Consider the following 16,466-nt stretch of genomic DNA (forward strand, 5'->3'; position numbering starts at 1 on the left):
GGCAGTCTCATCATGAGCCCCAACTGCATCCCTCGCCCCATAAATGGGGCAGAGCCCTCTAGTCATCTATGAAATGGAATCTGGACCTGCTAACAGCTGACCCAGACTTTGCTATCAGCAGCCCAGTGAGCTGTCCCCTCGATAGTCACAGAAAGGCCCAGAAAGACCCTAGAGCCCCAGCAGTATTCCCTCCCAAAGAACACCCCTGCCTCCCTGCTGGGGTACAACATGTTGCCCAACATGGCCAGCCCTGGGGAAGGTCCTGAACTGGAGAGCTGGCCTGTGGTGATCCTTTCCTGCAGGGTGGAACCCCTTCATTCCACTTTCCAGGCAAACATTAGCCTTTTGCCTTCTTGCTCTTCCTTCAGTGACCATTCCCTTCTAACTGAGATGAGATTGAGTAGATGGTGAGGTCCTATGCACCCTTCTCTGTAAGTATGTGGCACTTGGCAGTTCATGAAGCATACACTCATTCATCCCCATGAATGTCAGGGAGGGAGACACATGATAATGCCCATTTTACAGAACTAGAAACTGAGGTTATGCACCCAGCCCGTGTTTACACGGCTAGTAAACAGCACAGCTTGGGAGGAAAACCTCACACTCCATTTGCAAACTGGGTGTTCTTTGCATTATCAGCCAGTCAAAAAAATAATTCTCTAATGTGGAATTACAGAAACAAAATGTTGGCTGGGAAGCATTTAGAATGAGGTCTCTTTCATTTCCACTTAAATCTTTCTGACTTTAGAAAAGATGCCCTTTGTTTCATCCACATTATAACCAGCTCACTCAGGCCACATCTGAGAAACAAAGTCTATTTCCCTCATGTCCTTTAGACTACGCCCAAAAACAGGCATCCGCGAGGAAACAGTCTGCAATTCTGTATCATTCAAATCAACATACTTCTCTAACATAACTCTCAAATTCTACTTAGTTGTTTGCATCTGATGCTCTGGAAATGGAACAGTGACCCTGAGCCCTTTTCCAGTCACTTTTATTCCAGGAGGACCTCATCTCTCCAGTCTTTCTTCTGACGTCATTTCCATGAGTCCTCAGCAGGGTTCAGGCCCATGAGCCTCTTCTTTGTTCTGCAAACATCTTCAGTCCCATTTCTCTGCTTCTCCCTCACTCCTGTCTCCTCTGTAGTCTGAGCCCTTTCCTGCTCACCCTCTCCACTTTCCATAGGAAACCCCCCGCCTCCCCCACTGTGGTCCTGGTCACTCTGACCCCAGGTCCTCTTGGCCTCACATTCTCCACATTGCCTCTTCATGGGGCTTTGGACCAGCTGCCCTGTCTCCTTTGCATTTCTGCCTTCCCACTTGTCCATCAAAGCTCATCTGTCATTGCCCCTGACCTCTCTGACCAGAGAATCTCCCTCTTTCTATGCCCTCTATAGACCACTGAACTTTGTCCTTTGCTGTCCTTCTCCTGGCTGTGTTTATCTTGCCTCTGTGGTTGACGCTTGCCCATCACCCTGGCTTGGCTGCAAGCTCCATGAGGACAGGGATCATGTCTGGTTTGCTTAGCTTGTGTGTTAGTCAGCTTTCTGTCACTATAACAAATACCTGAGACAATCAACTTATAAGGAGACAGGATTTATTTTGGCTCACAGTTTTGGAAATTCCATTGTCAGCTGGCCCCATTGCTTTGGGCCTGCAGAGATAATAGCACATCATGGCATGAGTGTGTGGTGGAGCATAGATGCTCACCTCATGGCCAGAAAGCCAAAAAGAGAAAGAGGACAGGGCCAGGGCCCCACTATCTCCTTCAAGTGCATGACTCTGCTGACCTGAAGATTTTTCCACTGGACCCTACCTTTAAAATTCCCACCATGCCCCGGTAGCACCAAACTAAGAACTAAGCTTTAACAAATGGACTTTGGGGAAACACTTAAGAGCCAAACTGTAGATCCTTATAGCTCCAGGACCTGGCACAGGTCCTGTATTATCCTAAGTACATGGTAAATGTTTGTGTGCATGAGTCCATGTATGCATGCTCATGTATATATAGGACATTCTTTATTCAAGCTTTATACACACTTGGTAGAATTGGCTCTGGAAGGAGCCAGTGTAGGCTTGGGCCTCTTTCCTGCTGCTACTCTCCCAGCCACCCAGCCCCTGGCCTTAGTGAACACCCTCTACACAGCAACAGTGATTCCAGTGAGCCAGTGGACAGATGCCCTCAGGCCCAAAGACATTCCATCAAACACAGTTTGGAAATACTAAACTTTTCATTCTGGGCCATGAGTGCAGTGATCTAATGCTTTCCAAGAAGATGTTTATCATTTCCAGGGTGGAGAGTATGGATGGCAGGTACTTCTGCAGCAAATTCAATTGTTTTCACTAATTGGTTGCACCTTGTTTGCTGTTCCCTTAATTCAGTGTGATCTGGAGCACCTTGGGGTTTGTAGATATGTCATCCTGCTCTTCCAGGGATGCTATGCTTCGGGTGTGGTTTGCTGAGGGTTGATGAAACCTTTAAAAGGCAGAGCCTGGTGGGAGATCCTTAGGTTACCCAGAAGGAATAAAGGTAGGTCTCAGGGACCCTGAATTAGTCCTCAAAAGAGTAAGCTATAATAGCCTGATCCTGACCCTCAATTGTGGTCTGGTTTCCTGTAGTGAAAAGTGATCCCCAATTCCCACATGTGCTCCTGCCTTGATGTCATACACCAGTAGGCTCTCACCAGACATCCAACTAGTGGGCCACCTGATCTTAGACTTTTAGTACAAAATTGTGAGCTAAATAAACATCTTTTTCTTTATGCATTCTGGTTGGTGCATTCTGTTAGAGTTTTTTTTAAAATGGACTAATGCAAGATCTTTACCCTCTTATGTATGCCCCTGACTCTGGTGTCTCTCTGCCAGCATCTCCCCAAAGCTATTTTTAAACTAGATTATAGTCTTCTGATTTGTTTTCATGGCAAGTACCCTCTCTGTGTGCTCATAAAATATGATGTCTATTGCAGCTCATAACTTCTTTGCAGTGGCCCATCCAAGACAGCCTCTCTTTCCAGCCACACTGCATGTATCAGGCCCCTGTGCAGCATCATGCAGGTGAACTGATGGAGGGTTTCCCTCTTTATTGATCTCTCAGATAACTCCTCTTCTGGGCTCTTTTTCATACTTCCCTTAGCCTAAAAAATAACTTCCAACCATTTTCCCCTCAATTTATCAGTTCACTCCAACAAATATTTTTTGAAACATTTATCCAAATTTTATGACACCTCCACCTGGAAGCTCTCCTTGACTGGACCTTAAAAGAATTTTCTTCTCCAAATTCCTACAGCACTTACGTTCTGGATTTCATGCTTTAGAATCATATGTTCTCATTCCTGACTTGATCTCAAACTCCCATGCCTCTTTGGTAACCCTTAAAATCATTGAGAATGTAGACAACACAGTAGGCCTTTAAAATTGCTTTTAAATAATGTTATGGTTTAGATCTAGAATGTCCCCTAAAAGTCTCTTGTTCAGAAGTGAGGCTTTGGAAGGTGATTGGATCATGAGGGTGTTGTGCTCATCCACGGACTGGTCCATTGATGAGTTCATACAAGTGTGGAGACAGAGCCTGGTGGAAAGAGGCAGGTCCCTGAGGACATGGCCTGGAAGAGTGTTCAGTGGTATCTTGGTTCAAAAACTTAATTCATTCCATGATTCTGTTTGAGAACTGAATTAAATTTCCCCATAAAGCTTAATGTAAATAAGGTTATCCATTCTGGGTTGTTTTTAAAAAAAAATGAAACAAAGTACAGTACAATACAGTATAAAGAGAGAATACTAAGCTTGCTTGAGGTGACTTTCAGCACTGAGGACAGGAGGATGGGTGGGGAGGGGGTTTCCTTCTTCAATTCAATGGTTATTTTCTTCAAAACCTTCTTACCATTCTTGCTCTGCACTTTCTTATTACTTTCATTATTGCTCTGCACTTTCTTGTCATCTTCATTACTGCTCTGCCCTTTTGTTTTTTTTTTACCTCCGTGCTTGCTCTGCACTTTCTTTGGACCCATGCTGGATTGAATAATACTATTCAGTACTCTATGTGCTAAAAAGCAGACAAAAAGCTTCATAGCAAGTGTACACAGTTCTGTCTGCAACTGTGATATCAACTAGAGGAAGCCACAACCACATGTCAGAGGAGGGAAGATGGCCATGGTCATGTTTGTCATACAATGCAGAGTTTGACACCAAATACTTTCATTCCTGAAATGAATTGCTCATGAACAGAAGTGTTTGTGAACCAAGCCACTACTGTACTGTATCTCCCTCTCTGGCTCCTCCTTTCTTCTCTCTGCTTTCTGGGTGCCATGAACTGAGCATCTTTCCTCCACCAGGCCTTTCCACCATGCTGTTTCTACCTTAGAATAGGTCAACCATGGACTGAACCCCCTGAGCCAAAATAAAATTCTTTACAGGTGTTAGGTATTTTGTCCCAGTGACAGAAAAACTAACACAAATAACTTCATTGAGTTTTGCAAAAAAATTATTGAATACCTATAATATGTAAAGCACTATGATCAATGCTGAAGACACAAATATGAGAAAGTCTGTGTCTAGAATTATTTTTTAGATGAGCAATATTTTGGTATCAATAAAGCATAAAGTCCAATCATGGTTACTCTTTCAAATGTGACTTACTTGCATGGAGTAGTAAACTTCATATCAAATAGAGGTTGAAATGTAGTAACAATCACTTTGTATATTGCAATTATTAGCAAACTCAGCTAATAGTTTCAGCCCGCTACAGACAGGCAGGTCTGCCCATGCCCTACCAAGGTCCCCAGTCACGCAGAATACGCCGAATAATCCCACTGCACACAGGAAGGTCTGTGCATGCCCTACCGAGGTCCTGAGTCGCATGGAAGACACCGAATCACCCCACTGCAGACAGGCAGCCACCTGGTTCCATGCTACAAAGACGCAGAGGACACCAGACCACCAGACCAAGGTACTGAGTCCCACTGTTCCTGGCCCAGAAGTAGGGGCTTCTGAGCCATCATCCCACTGCTCCTGGTCCAGAGGAAGGGGCTTCCCGGTCACCATCCCTCCCGCTGCTCCGAGCCCAGAGGAAAGGCCTTTTGGGCCACCTTCTGTCCCACTGCTCCTGGCCGAGAGGAAGGGGCTTCCAGGCCACCATCCCTCCCACTGCTCCCAGCCCAGAGGGAGGGGCTTCTGAGCCGCAATCCCAGTGCTCCTGGTCGAGAGGAAGGGGCTTCCTGGCCACCATCCCTCCTGCTGCTCCTGGCCCCTGTCCCACCTCACCCAGCTCAGAGAAGGTAATCCATGCAGGCGCTAACAGCCCCCCACCTCAGTCGAAATGAGAAACACATAAATAAGTCTCAAAACCAGACTTCCAGATCACCTACAGCAACCCCAAAGGGAAAGGAGATGGAACACTCTGATACTCAACCACCTGGACCCACTGAACTGGCAACAAAAGGGGATCTGGAAAAAATGAAATCAGAAATAATTTCTCAGATAACAGGAGAAATTGTGCCCCTAGTGCAAGACATGATTAATAAATCTAGAGAGGAGCTCAGGAACATGATGGAATCCCAACATAAGAAACAAATGGAATCCATAAAACAGATGCAAATAGATTTCCAGGACATGAAAAACTCCATTGAAAGTCTACACAGCAGAATGAGCCAATGTGAGGACAGAATTTCAGATATAGAAGATAAGATTGCAATTAGCGATCAGGAAAAGAAAAATTGCTTCAAAATTATAAGGGAACATGAGAAATCAATCCAGTAGCTGCTAGATGATGCAAAGAAGAATAACATAAGACTGACTGGAGTCAATGAAGAAACAAGAGAGAGTGCAGATGACATAAAAAATCTCTTCACAGAAATAATGGCAGAAAACTTCCCAAGCAGGGGAAAAGAGCTTGACATACAGATAAGTAAGGCATATAGGACTCCAAATAGCCTTGAGCAAAAAAAATCTACACATAGGCATATAATTGTTAAGATTCCAGAAACACAACAGAAGAACAAAGTTCTCCAAGCAGTCAGAGAAAAGAAACAAATCACATACAAAGGAAAGCCCATCAGAATCACAGCAGACTTCTCAACACAAACCCTCAAGGCAGACAAGCTTGGAATGATGTATTTCAAACCCTAAAGGAAAACAGCCTCCAGACTGATGTACCCTCCAAAATTATCTTTCAAAATTGATGGGGAAATAAGATACTTTCATGACAAAGAGCACCTTAGGAACTTCGTGAACACCAAACCAGCACACCAAAGAATTTTACACAATATCCTAGGAACAGACATTGAGGAACACAACCCCAGGAAGCAAAGCGGAATAAACCCATCTGGCATGACAAGAAATTAAATGTAAAGGGGGAGAACACAACAAAAAGAAAAAGTCATGGCAATGACAAGTCAATACGTTTCAGTTATAACCATCAATGTTAATGGTCTCAATTCACCAATCAAAAGAAATAGACTGGCAGAATGGGTCAAGAAGCATAATCCAACAATATGCTGCATACAAGAAACACACTTAATTCAAAAGGAAACTCATAGACTGAAAGTTAAAGGGTGGAAAACAATACTGCATGTGACAGGAACCCGAAAAAAAGCAGGAGTAGCTATCCTCTTGGCAGATCAAGTAGATTTCAAACCAACACTGATGAAGAGAGACAAAGAAGGACACTACATCCTTGTAAAGGGAAGAATCCAAGAGGAAGAGATGACAATCATAAATATCTATGCACCAAACACTAGTGCACCCAACTATATAAAACAAATACTAACGGACATGAAAAGTCATATATACACTAATACAATTGTAGTGGGGGACCTCAACACCCCACTGTCACAAATAGATAGACCAACTAGACTAAAAACAAGTAATGAAATACTAGAACTCAATCGAACTCTTGAACAAATGAACTTAACAGATGTTTACAGAGTCTTCCACCCCACAAAATCAGAATACACATTCTTCTCAGCTGCACATGGGGCATTCTCAAAAATAGACCACCTACTCACACATAGAACATGTTGAAGTAAGTGCAAAGGAATTGAAGTGATCCCCTGTATCTTATCAGACCATAGTGTGATGAAATTGGAGATCCATAGCAAAAGAAACTCAAAAAATTTCATAAATATGTGGAAATTGAACAACACACTTCTGGATAATCAATGGGTCACAGAGGAAATTAAAGAAGAAATCAGACAGTTCCTTCAATTAAACGACAATGACAATACAACATATGGGAATCTATGGGACACAATGAAAGCAGTTTTACGAGGGAAATTCATAGCAGTGAATACGCATATTAGGAAAACAGAACGAGCCCAATTAAACAACCTGATGCTGAACCTCAAGCTTCTAGAAAAAGAAGAACAGGACAACCCCAAAGCTCATACAAGGGAGGAAATTATAAAGATCAGAGGAGAAATCAATGCAATGGAGACTAAGAGAATGATACAAAAAAATCAATGAAGCCAAGAGTTGGTTCTTCAAAAGAATCAACAAAATTGATAAACCCTTAGCCAACCTTGTCAGAAAAAGGAAAGAAAAGGCCCAAATCCATGCAATTAGGAATGAAAAGGGTGAAATTACAACAGACCCAGCAGAAATCCAGAGGATCATCAATACCTACTTCCAGAACCTATATGCCAATAAGATGGACAACACAGAAGAAATGGACAGATTCCTAGATACATATGAATTACCAAAGTTGAACGAAGAAGACCTAAAAATTCTAAACAACCCTATATCAACCAATGAAATTGAAAATGTAATTAAAAACTTATCAACTAAGAAAACCCCAGGCCCTGATGGCTTCACTGCTGAATTCTACAAGACATTTAGAGAGTAACTGCTGCCACTACTGTTTAAACTCTTCAATGAAATTGAAAGGGAAGCAATACTCCCAAATTCATTGCTGGAAGCAAGCATCACCTTGATCCCCAAAGCAGAGAAAGACCAACAGAAAAGAAGAACTATAGACCAATCTCACTAATGAACATAGATGCAAAAATCCTTAATAAGACAATAGCAAACAGAATGCAGAAGATCATCAAGAAGATCATACACCCTGATCAAGTGGGATTCATCCCAGGGATGCAGGGATGGTTCAATATACACAAATCAATCAATGTAATACACTATATCAATAGAGCCAAGGACAAAAGCCATATGATTATCTCTATAGATGCAGAAAAAGCATTAGACAAAATCCAACATGCATTTATCATAAAAACCCTACAAAAAATTGGAATAGATGGTCTCTACCTCAAACTGATAGAAGCCATCTATGAAAAACCAACAGCCAATATCATACTAAATGGTCAAAAACTGAAATCCTTCACACTAAAATCAGGAAAAAGACAAGGATGTCCACTATCACCACCCTTATTCAATTTAGTTCTGGAAACATTAGCCACAGCAATTAGACAAGAGAAAGAAATAAAAGGAATAAAGATAGGAAATGAAGAAGTCAAATTGTCATTATTTGCAGATGACATGATACTGTATATAGAAGACCCCAAGAACTCCACCAAAAGTCTTCTAGACTTAATAACCAAATTCAGTCAAGTAGCTGGTTACAAGGTCAACACACAAAAATCAATTGCTTTCCTCTACACCAACAACAGACTCACTGAGAGAGAAATAGGGCAAATAATTCCTTTCATAATAGCATCCAAAAAACTGAAATACCTAGGAATCACCCTAATGAAAGAAATCAAAGACCTCTTCTCTGAAAACTATAGCACTCTGAAAAGAGAGATTGAAGATGATATCAGAAAATGGACAGACATCCCCTGCTCCTGGGTAGGAAGGATTAATAGAGTGAAAATGGCCATACCTCCAAAACTGCTATATAGATTTAATGCAATTCCAATTGAGATGCCAGCAGCATACTTCATGGACCTTGAGAAAACTATCCAAAAATTCATTTGGAACAAGAAGAGATCCAGAATAGCAAAACCAATTCTAGGTAACAGAGACATGGCAGGGGGTATCACAATCCCCAACCTGCAACTCTACTACAAAGCTACTGTGATTAAAAACAGCATGGTACTGGCAAAGAAACAGACCTGAGGACCAGTGGAACAGATTAGAAGATGCAGAAACAACGCCAGACACACTCAGCCATCTTATGTTCAATAAAGGAGCCAAACACCCTCACTGGAGGAAAGATAGCCTCTTTAATAAATGGTGCTGGAAAAATTGGGTTTCAACTTGCCAAAGATTAAAACTAGACCTATATCTCTCGCCATGCACTAAACTAAAATCTAAATGGATTAAAGATCTAAATATTAAAATAGAAACGCTGAACTAGGTGGAACAGGGGTTGGTTAGAACTCTTGAAGACATTGGTGCAGGAAAAGATTTTATGAACAAAACCTCAGTTACCCGTGAACTAGCACAATCAAGAAGTGGTATCTCTTCTCATTAAAAAGCTTCTGCACAGCAAGAGAAACCACCAACAGAATGAAGAGACAACCCACAAGTTGGGAAAAAATCTTCACCTGCTGTTCCTCAGACAAATGTCTACTATCTTGAATCCATAAAGAACTTATAAAAATCTGACCTCCCAAATTTAAAGACCCAGTCCAAAAATGGGCATCTGAAATGAACAGACCTTTCTCAGGCAAAGAATTACAAATGGCAAATAAATATATGAAAAAATGTTCAATATCACTGGTCATTCGAGAGATGCAAATGAAAACAATGCTGCGATTCCACTACCCCAGAAAGAAAGGCTGCTATCATGAAATCAACCAATAACCAATGCTGGTGGGGCTGTGGGGAAAGAGGAACCCTGCTCCACTGCTGGTGGGAGTGTAGAGTAGTGCAACCACTGTGGAAATCAGTATGGAGATACCTCAAAGAACTAGGACTGGAAGTCCCATTTGACCCCGCTATTCCACTGCTGGGTATCTTCCCCAAAGAATTAAAAGAATCATACCACAGTGATATATGTGCACCCATGTTCATAGCAGCACAGTTTGAAATAGCTAAAACTTGGAAACAGCCCAAATGCCCATCAATTGGAGACTGGATAAAGAAAATGTGGGGTTTTTTTTAATAAAATGGAGTACTACTCAGCCATAAAAAATGAGAAATTAGAGACATTTATAGCTAAGTGGATGCACATTGAGGCGATACTCTTAAGTGAAATAAATAGGACACAGATGTGTAAATACCGAATAGTTTCTCTGGTGTGAGAAACTGAAAGTGTAAATAAGGACTAAAATGTATAATAGGTAATGTGAAATAGGAATAAAAGGGGCAAAGGGGAAGGAAGTGGGAGGGCTAGGGGAAAGGATAGAAGGGAATGGGATTAATATGAGAAAATGGAAAAATAGGAACAAAATCTTTGTGAATAGGGAGGACTGGAGGGGTTGAAGGGAGGGCTGGGCAAGGGTGAAAAATAAGAACCAAGAGAGACTATGTAAAGGTGCAAATTTCCAATGATAAATGTCATTATATTGTATACCTAAAATGTACCAATGATTAGAATGAATAATCAATAATGCAAAATAGGAAGAAAAGGTCCAAAGGGGTAGGGGTAGTGGGAGGGGCAGGGGAAAGGAAAGGAGGGAAAAGAAAAATGATGAGAAATGGAAAAAATGAAAATAAAGTCTTTGTAAATAGGGAAGGGTGGAGGGGGTGAAGGGAGGGCTAGGAATGGGGAAAAAATAAGAACCAAGATGCATTATGTAAAGGTACAATTCCCAATGAGAAATGTAATTGTGTTGTATACCTACGATGTGCCAATAAAAGAATTTAATAAAGTGCAAAAAAAAATTAAAACAACACTGAGATTCCATCTCACCCCAGAAAGAATGGTTATTATCAAGAAATGAAACAACAACAAATGCTGGCAGGGCTATGAGGAAAAAGGAACTCTTCTCCAGTGTTGTTGGGATTGTAGACTGGTGCAACCACTGTGGAAATCAGTGAGGGGATTCCTCAAAACACTAAAACTGGAGATTCCATTCAACTCAGCTATTTCCCTTCTTGGTACCTTCCCAAAAGAATTAAAACCATCATACCACAGTGATATAAGCACACCCATGTTTATAGCAGCATGTTTTGTAATAGCTAAATCTTGAAAACAGACCAAATGCCCATCAATTTGTGACTGGATTAAAAAGATGTGATTTTTTATACAATGGAATACTACTCTGCCATAAATAAGAATAAACTTGAGATATTTCTAGGTTAATGGATGCACTTTGAGACCATATTCTTAAGTGAAATAAATCAGATGCACATGTTAAAATATCACATTGTTTCTCTGGTGTGAGAAACCAAAAGTGTAAATAAGGTCCAAAATACACAATAGATATTGTGAAGTAGGGAGAAAATATTCAAATGGTAAGGGGAACTAGGGAAGGGGAAGAGGGAAAAGGAAAAGAAAAAAGATAACAGAAGGAAAAACTGGAAACAAAGCTTTTGTAAATAAGGAGGGGGAGAGGGGTTGAAGGGAGGGGAGAGGAATGGGAAAAAAAGAAGAATCAAGATATATCATGTGCAGGTACAAATTCCCTATGATGAATGTTATCACTATGTATATCTAAAATGTACCAGTAAAATTAATTTAAAAGGTAAATAAATAAAAGGTGTAGCATATGTTCAAAGTCTCAGAAGAAAAGAACTGATAGGACACAGAAGATGAAATATTCAAAGAAATAATGGCTGAAAGCCAATGAAAGACATAAACATACTGATATAGGAAGCACAACAAATACCAAGCCAGATAAGTACAACGAAATCAATGCCCAAGTGCAATTGTAGTGATAAGAACACAGAATTCAATACATGATTCAAAGCATCCAGAAGGCAATGTGAGAATGCCTACAAAAAGAAAGTTAAACAGAATACTTCTCAACAATAAGAGGCTGCACAGGAAGGAATAATATCTTCAGACTTAACCAAGAAAATAACTGCAAACCTAGAATTGAATACATAGCACAATTATCTTTCAAGAATTCGATAAAATAAGGGTATTCTCAAATGAATAAAATTTGAGAGTATTTATTGCCTTCAGACTTTGTACTGAAGGAATGTCTAAAAAGATTTCAGAATGAAAAGTTTGACCTCATGATAAAGATCTGGGATATAAGAAGGAATGGTGAGTAAAGAAATTGGGAAATGTACAGGTAATCTAAACAAACTCCAAGTCAAGTATGGTAGTGAATGTCTACAATCCCAGCACTCTGGAAGGCTGAGGGAGAAGGATCAAATTTCAGCCTGAGCAATTTAGAATTTAGAAAGACCCTGTATCAATATAAAAAAGAGCTAGGGATGTATTTCAGTACAAAAGCCCTGGGTTCAATCCTCATTACCGGAAAAAAAAGATATGAAGAAGGAAAATTAAAAGCAATTTAACTGATAAACATTGATACAAAAATACTAAACAACATTAGCACAACATCCAGCCCAGTATTTTAAAAAAAGATCTAGCCAGGCACAGAGGCACATGCCTGTAATTCCAGCACTCGGGAGGCTGAAGCAGGAGGATTGCTAAAAGTTTGAGACCAGCCTGGGCTACATAGTGAGTTCAGGGCCAGCCTGAACTACAAAGGGAGACCCTGCCTCAAAGAACAAAATTAATTAATTAATTAATTAATAAAAGATATCTTGTCCAATTTTGCTCTAAGCTAGGAATTCTGGGGAAATCAAACACTGGAATAAATGTAATTTACCACACTTAATATATTAAAGTAGAAAAACCATATGGTCTTGTCATTTCACTCAGAAAAGGTATGCAATAAAATTTAACATCTCTTCATGTTAAAATTTTTAACTGAACTCAGAACACAAGAGAGATTCCAGAGATGGATGAATAGCATGAACAAAGAATCTCCAGCAAACAGCATTTCAAACTATGAAATATGAAAAGCATGGGATGTTCACAATCATCAGTTCTACTAGATACTACATTGGAGGCCTTGGCAAAGAGCCTTTGTTTATTCCAGGCACTTGGCAATTTCTCCGTTGCATGGCTTGGCACATAAAAAGCAATCTTTCCACATATCTTAGTAACAGAACAACATACTTTATTTATTTAAGCCATCTTCCTTTCTGAGATCCTATAAAACACATGCTGGTTATCAATTTAATTTTGTTTTGTATATTCATTTACATTATCATACTTGCTATCAAATATTTTGAATAACAGCCTTGTTTGTATGCAAAAAAAAATTGCAAATAGCCTCTTCTACCCTTAGCAGTCTCTTTCCTCTAGGAGACATTTTTCATTCTTTCTTAAAATGGCAGGAAATACAAGTCTCCTTATAACAAACATTGCAAGAAGTTGGCTGCAGGCATAATTTCATTTGTCCACACTCTGCCCACCTCACACAACTCTTGGTGATTGAGTACTCACTATAGTTCATCTTTACTGATGGCTCACATTTTCCATAAAGCACCTGCACATTTTTCTTTACATAAGACAAGCACCCTACCTGCAAGTAGGGTGTCATTTTAATGATGCTATTTGCTCAATTGGAAAATCCAAATTTTCTTTCATATGCCTTTAATTCACATCATAAACAGTTCCACTTCCACAGCTGGCTTTTCTAATATATAAAGTAATAAGAAAGTAACTGGCAATCAATGTTAAGGAAAGGAACTGTTTAGATCATGCTTGGCCATTCTTTTTTCTGGTGTTTGATGATTATGTCATTATTTACTGTTGCTAAGGTGATTTGCAAGAATGCTGTTTTAGAATACTTGATGTCTGAATTTGGGGCTCTCATTGTTTTAAATCACCCTACTTCTAAATGAAATTAATTTGACACTGGATCATTTCATCAATTATACCTCTGGCAAGTTAATACAAACCACTTACATTCTGGCAATAATAAATGAGTTGTTGGCCAACCCACTGCAGAAAACAACATTCACCCACTTAGAAATAAACAACCTTACTCTATCAAAAAATTGAAGTAGTGTTGTATAAGGAAAATTGAAAAAATGAAGGTTATCTATTCATAACACCATGTAATTGTTTAAAGAAAGTCAAAATATGATGAAGCCCAGACAATTCCAACCATTGGTAACAGTATAAATTGCTACCTCAGATCAGAGGGCAATGAGCAATATATGTCAAAATAGTAAATGAACATATCTTTTATGTCACTGAAAACAACAGAGACATATTCTTGCTAAATTAATTTTTAGAACGTATTGGAAGAATAAGGAGTAACTCATATTAAAAGAAAGGCTAAATTACAAAGTCTCTGGAAGAAAAGTGTTCAGGAAAGTCAGTGAATGGCATCCCGCTGATGGGAGAAGAAGTGGAATCCAACAGAGCAGTCAGTAGATCACAGAAGTTTCAGGGGAGTTTATAAAATGTGATATTGTTTATGTAAAAATTGCAAAGATGTACACTGAACAGAAAATGTTCATAAGATCTGATCAGAGCCCACTATTCTATTAAAATATGTACAGTAAGAAGAGCTCTTCCCCTACCTTGGGGAGAAACTCAGGCAAGGCAATGACTCTTGTGAACTGGCAAATACTAAGTACAGGTATGGTCCTTTTATGTCTTAAACTCAGTGTCAGTTTGGTAACCAAAATGTCTACTCTTATATAATGATAAAATTCAAAATTTAATATAAAATTAAATTTTTTCCCAACTCCCGGCTACAGCCTGCTGCACCCAGAAACATACAGATGTTTAAGGCTCCTTCTTCTGTCTTCCCCACTTGACTTCCAGCCTGATGGCTTCTGGCCTTCTGGGGTCAAGATCAGAGAAGGAGTACGACCAGATCGGCTTGACCAGCGCCAGCCCGAGCCACGTGGCCGCCATGAACATTGCCTTCCCCTCAACCTGGTCATCCCGCCCATGCCGCCGCCCGGTTTCTTCGGACAGGCCAACGTGCCTGCAGCAGGCCGGGGTGCTCGAAAAAGCAAGACCAGTCGTGGGGACCCCCAGAAGAACCGCTTCGGGCTCCGTGGGCCCAGCCAGACCACCCTCCCCAGCAGCCAGGCCAGCCAGGACGTGGCTTCGCAGCCCTTCTCGAAGGGGGGGCTGACGCAGGGCTACATCTCCGTGAGCCAGCCCTCCCAGATGAGCCAGCCCGGCCTCTCCCAGCCGAGCTGTCCCAGGACAGCTACCTGGGTGATGAGTTTAAATCACAGATCGACGTGACGCTGTCACAAGACTCCACGTACCAGGGAGAGCGGGCTTACCGGTACGGCGGGTTGACAGGGCTGTCCCAGTACTAGAAGGTGGCGGCGGAAGAGCTAAGCTCCGTGACTTAGTGCATCAGCATCTTATTCTGGGTAATAAAAAAGAAAAATAAATGGATACTTGTTTTCCTCTGCTAAAACTGAAGCACCACTGTGTGAGCAACAGGAGAGGGAGAGGAGCAGCCGAGGCAGAGGAGCCGAGCAGCGAGTGCCCCTGTGGACACGAGGCAACGGGAGCTGCGCAAGGTGGCGCTGCAGGAGCCCGCCAGGCCCTGCCCAGCCTGTCGCCCGGAGGCAGAGGCGGAGGCGCAGCTCCCGCACGCCTGGGCCCGCGACCAGGCGGAGGGAGAAGCCCTCATCTCAGAGGGCCCTTTCTCTGTCTCTCTCTCTGTCTCTCTCTCTGTCTCTCTCTCTGTCTCTCTCTCTGTCTCTCTCTCTGTCTCTCTCTCTCTCTCTCTCTCTCTCTCTCTCTCTCTCTCTCTCTCTCTCTCTCTCTGTTTCTTTTCTCTTTTATTGAGAGGAGACTACGCTTTAGCAGGAAAGAACTTCGCATTTCTGTGCCCTAGCAGGCTCCTGGTGGTGGCCATGCCAGCCGGGCCCGAGGAGCACGGCTCCTAGACTGCCCAGGTCCCCTGGCCTGCATTCTGAGGGGGGTCATTTAAAGAAAATACAGTGTTTGGGGTTTTTCTGTTTGTTTTTTGAAAGATTTTTCAAAGAAGTACTGAAAACTTCTTTTCTAAGTTTGTGTCTAAGATCTTAGTGGTGGACCTGGGAGTAGCGAGCAGCTTCCAGAAACGAGGCTTCAACAGGCAGCACCTGGAGCCGGAGCAACGCTGACCGTGGTCTCAGGAGGATGTTGGAGGCTTCGCTTCAGGGGCTTCACGCTGTGGGCAGTAGCGGGCCCTGAAGCCGAGTCTGCCTCCGAGGACTCAGGAGATCGGCTGCCCCCGCGTCGCCATGGACTTGCCGGGCCCTGGCCGCCGCTCGGAAGGTGCTCAGCCCACTGCACCCTCAGCCAGGACAGGCGGGGCAGGAGGGCGCCGACCCCTGGCCAGTGAATTTTGTCCCTTAGGAAGTGGTGGAAGGTGGCAGCCAGAGGGCTGGCCCCATCCCCGCAGGCACCCAGTCCTGTGCTGGCCACATGCTCGCCCCTGGCAGCCCAGCGCCTGCCGGCCCAGCTTGCCAACTGAGGGTTTGTGCTGAGGCGGCTCTGCCGAGGGGGCCGGAGCAGTCGCTCCTCTGTGGACAGGCGCAGGGCACAGGCAGCGAGGGTGAGAGCTGCTCCCTGCATGG

At 42.1% G+C, this 16,466-nt stretch overlaps 2 protein-coding genes across 4 annotated transcripts in view; both read right to left on the reverse strand.

Moving 5' to 3' along the window:
• The window catches only part of Fndc1 (fibronectin type III domain containing 1), a 123,335-nt gene extending 107,955 nt beyond the window's left edge, over positions 1-15,380 (reverse strand). The window contains exon 1 of the mRNA XM_087187897.1: positions 15,174-15,380. The gene's annotated coding sequence lies outside the window, so the exon portion shown is untranslated. The remainder of the gene's footprint in view (positions 1-15,173) is intronic.
• Positions 1-16,466, reverse strand: part of LOC147824921 (uncharacterized) — a 269,562-nt gene that overhangs the window by 5,840 nt on the left and 247,256 nt on the right. The window lies entirely within an intron of this gene.

The sequence above is a fragment of the Heterocephalus glaber genome, unplaced genomic scaffold (assembly GCF_053883595.1).
Source record: "Heterocephalus glaber isolate CG9 unplaced genomic scaffold, H.glaber_assembly_v1.0 deba00001523, whole genome shotgun sequence".
Taxonomy (NCBI): Eukaryota; Metazoa; Chordata; class Mammalia; order Rodentia; family Bathyergidae; genus Heterocephalus; species Heterocephalus glaber.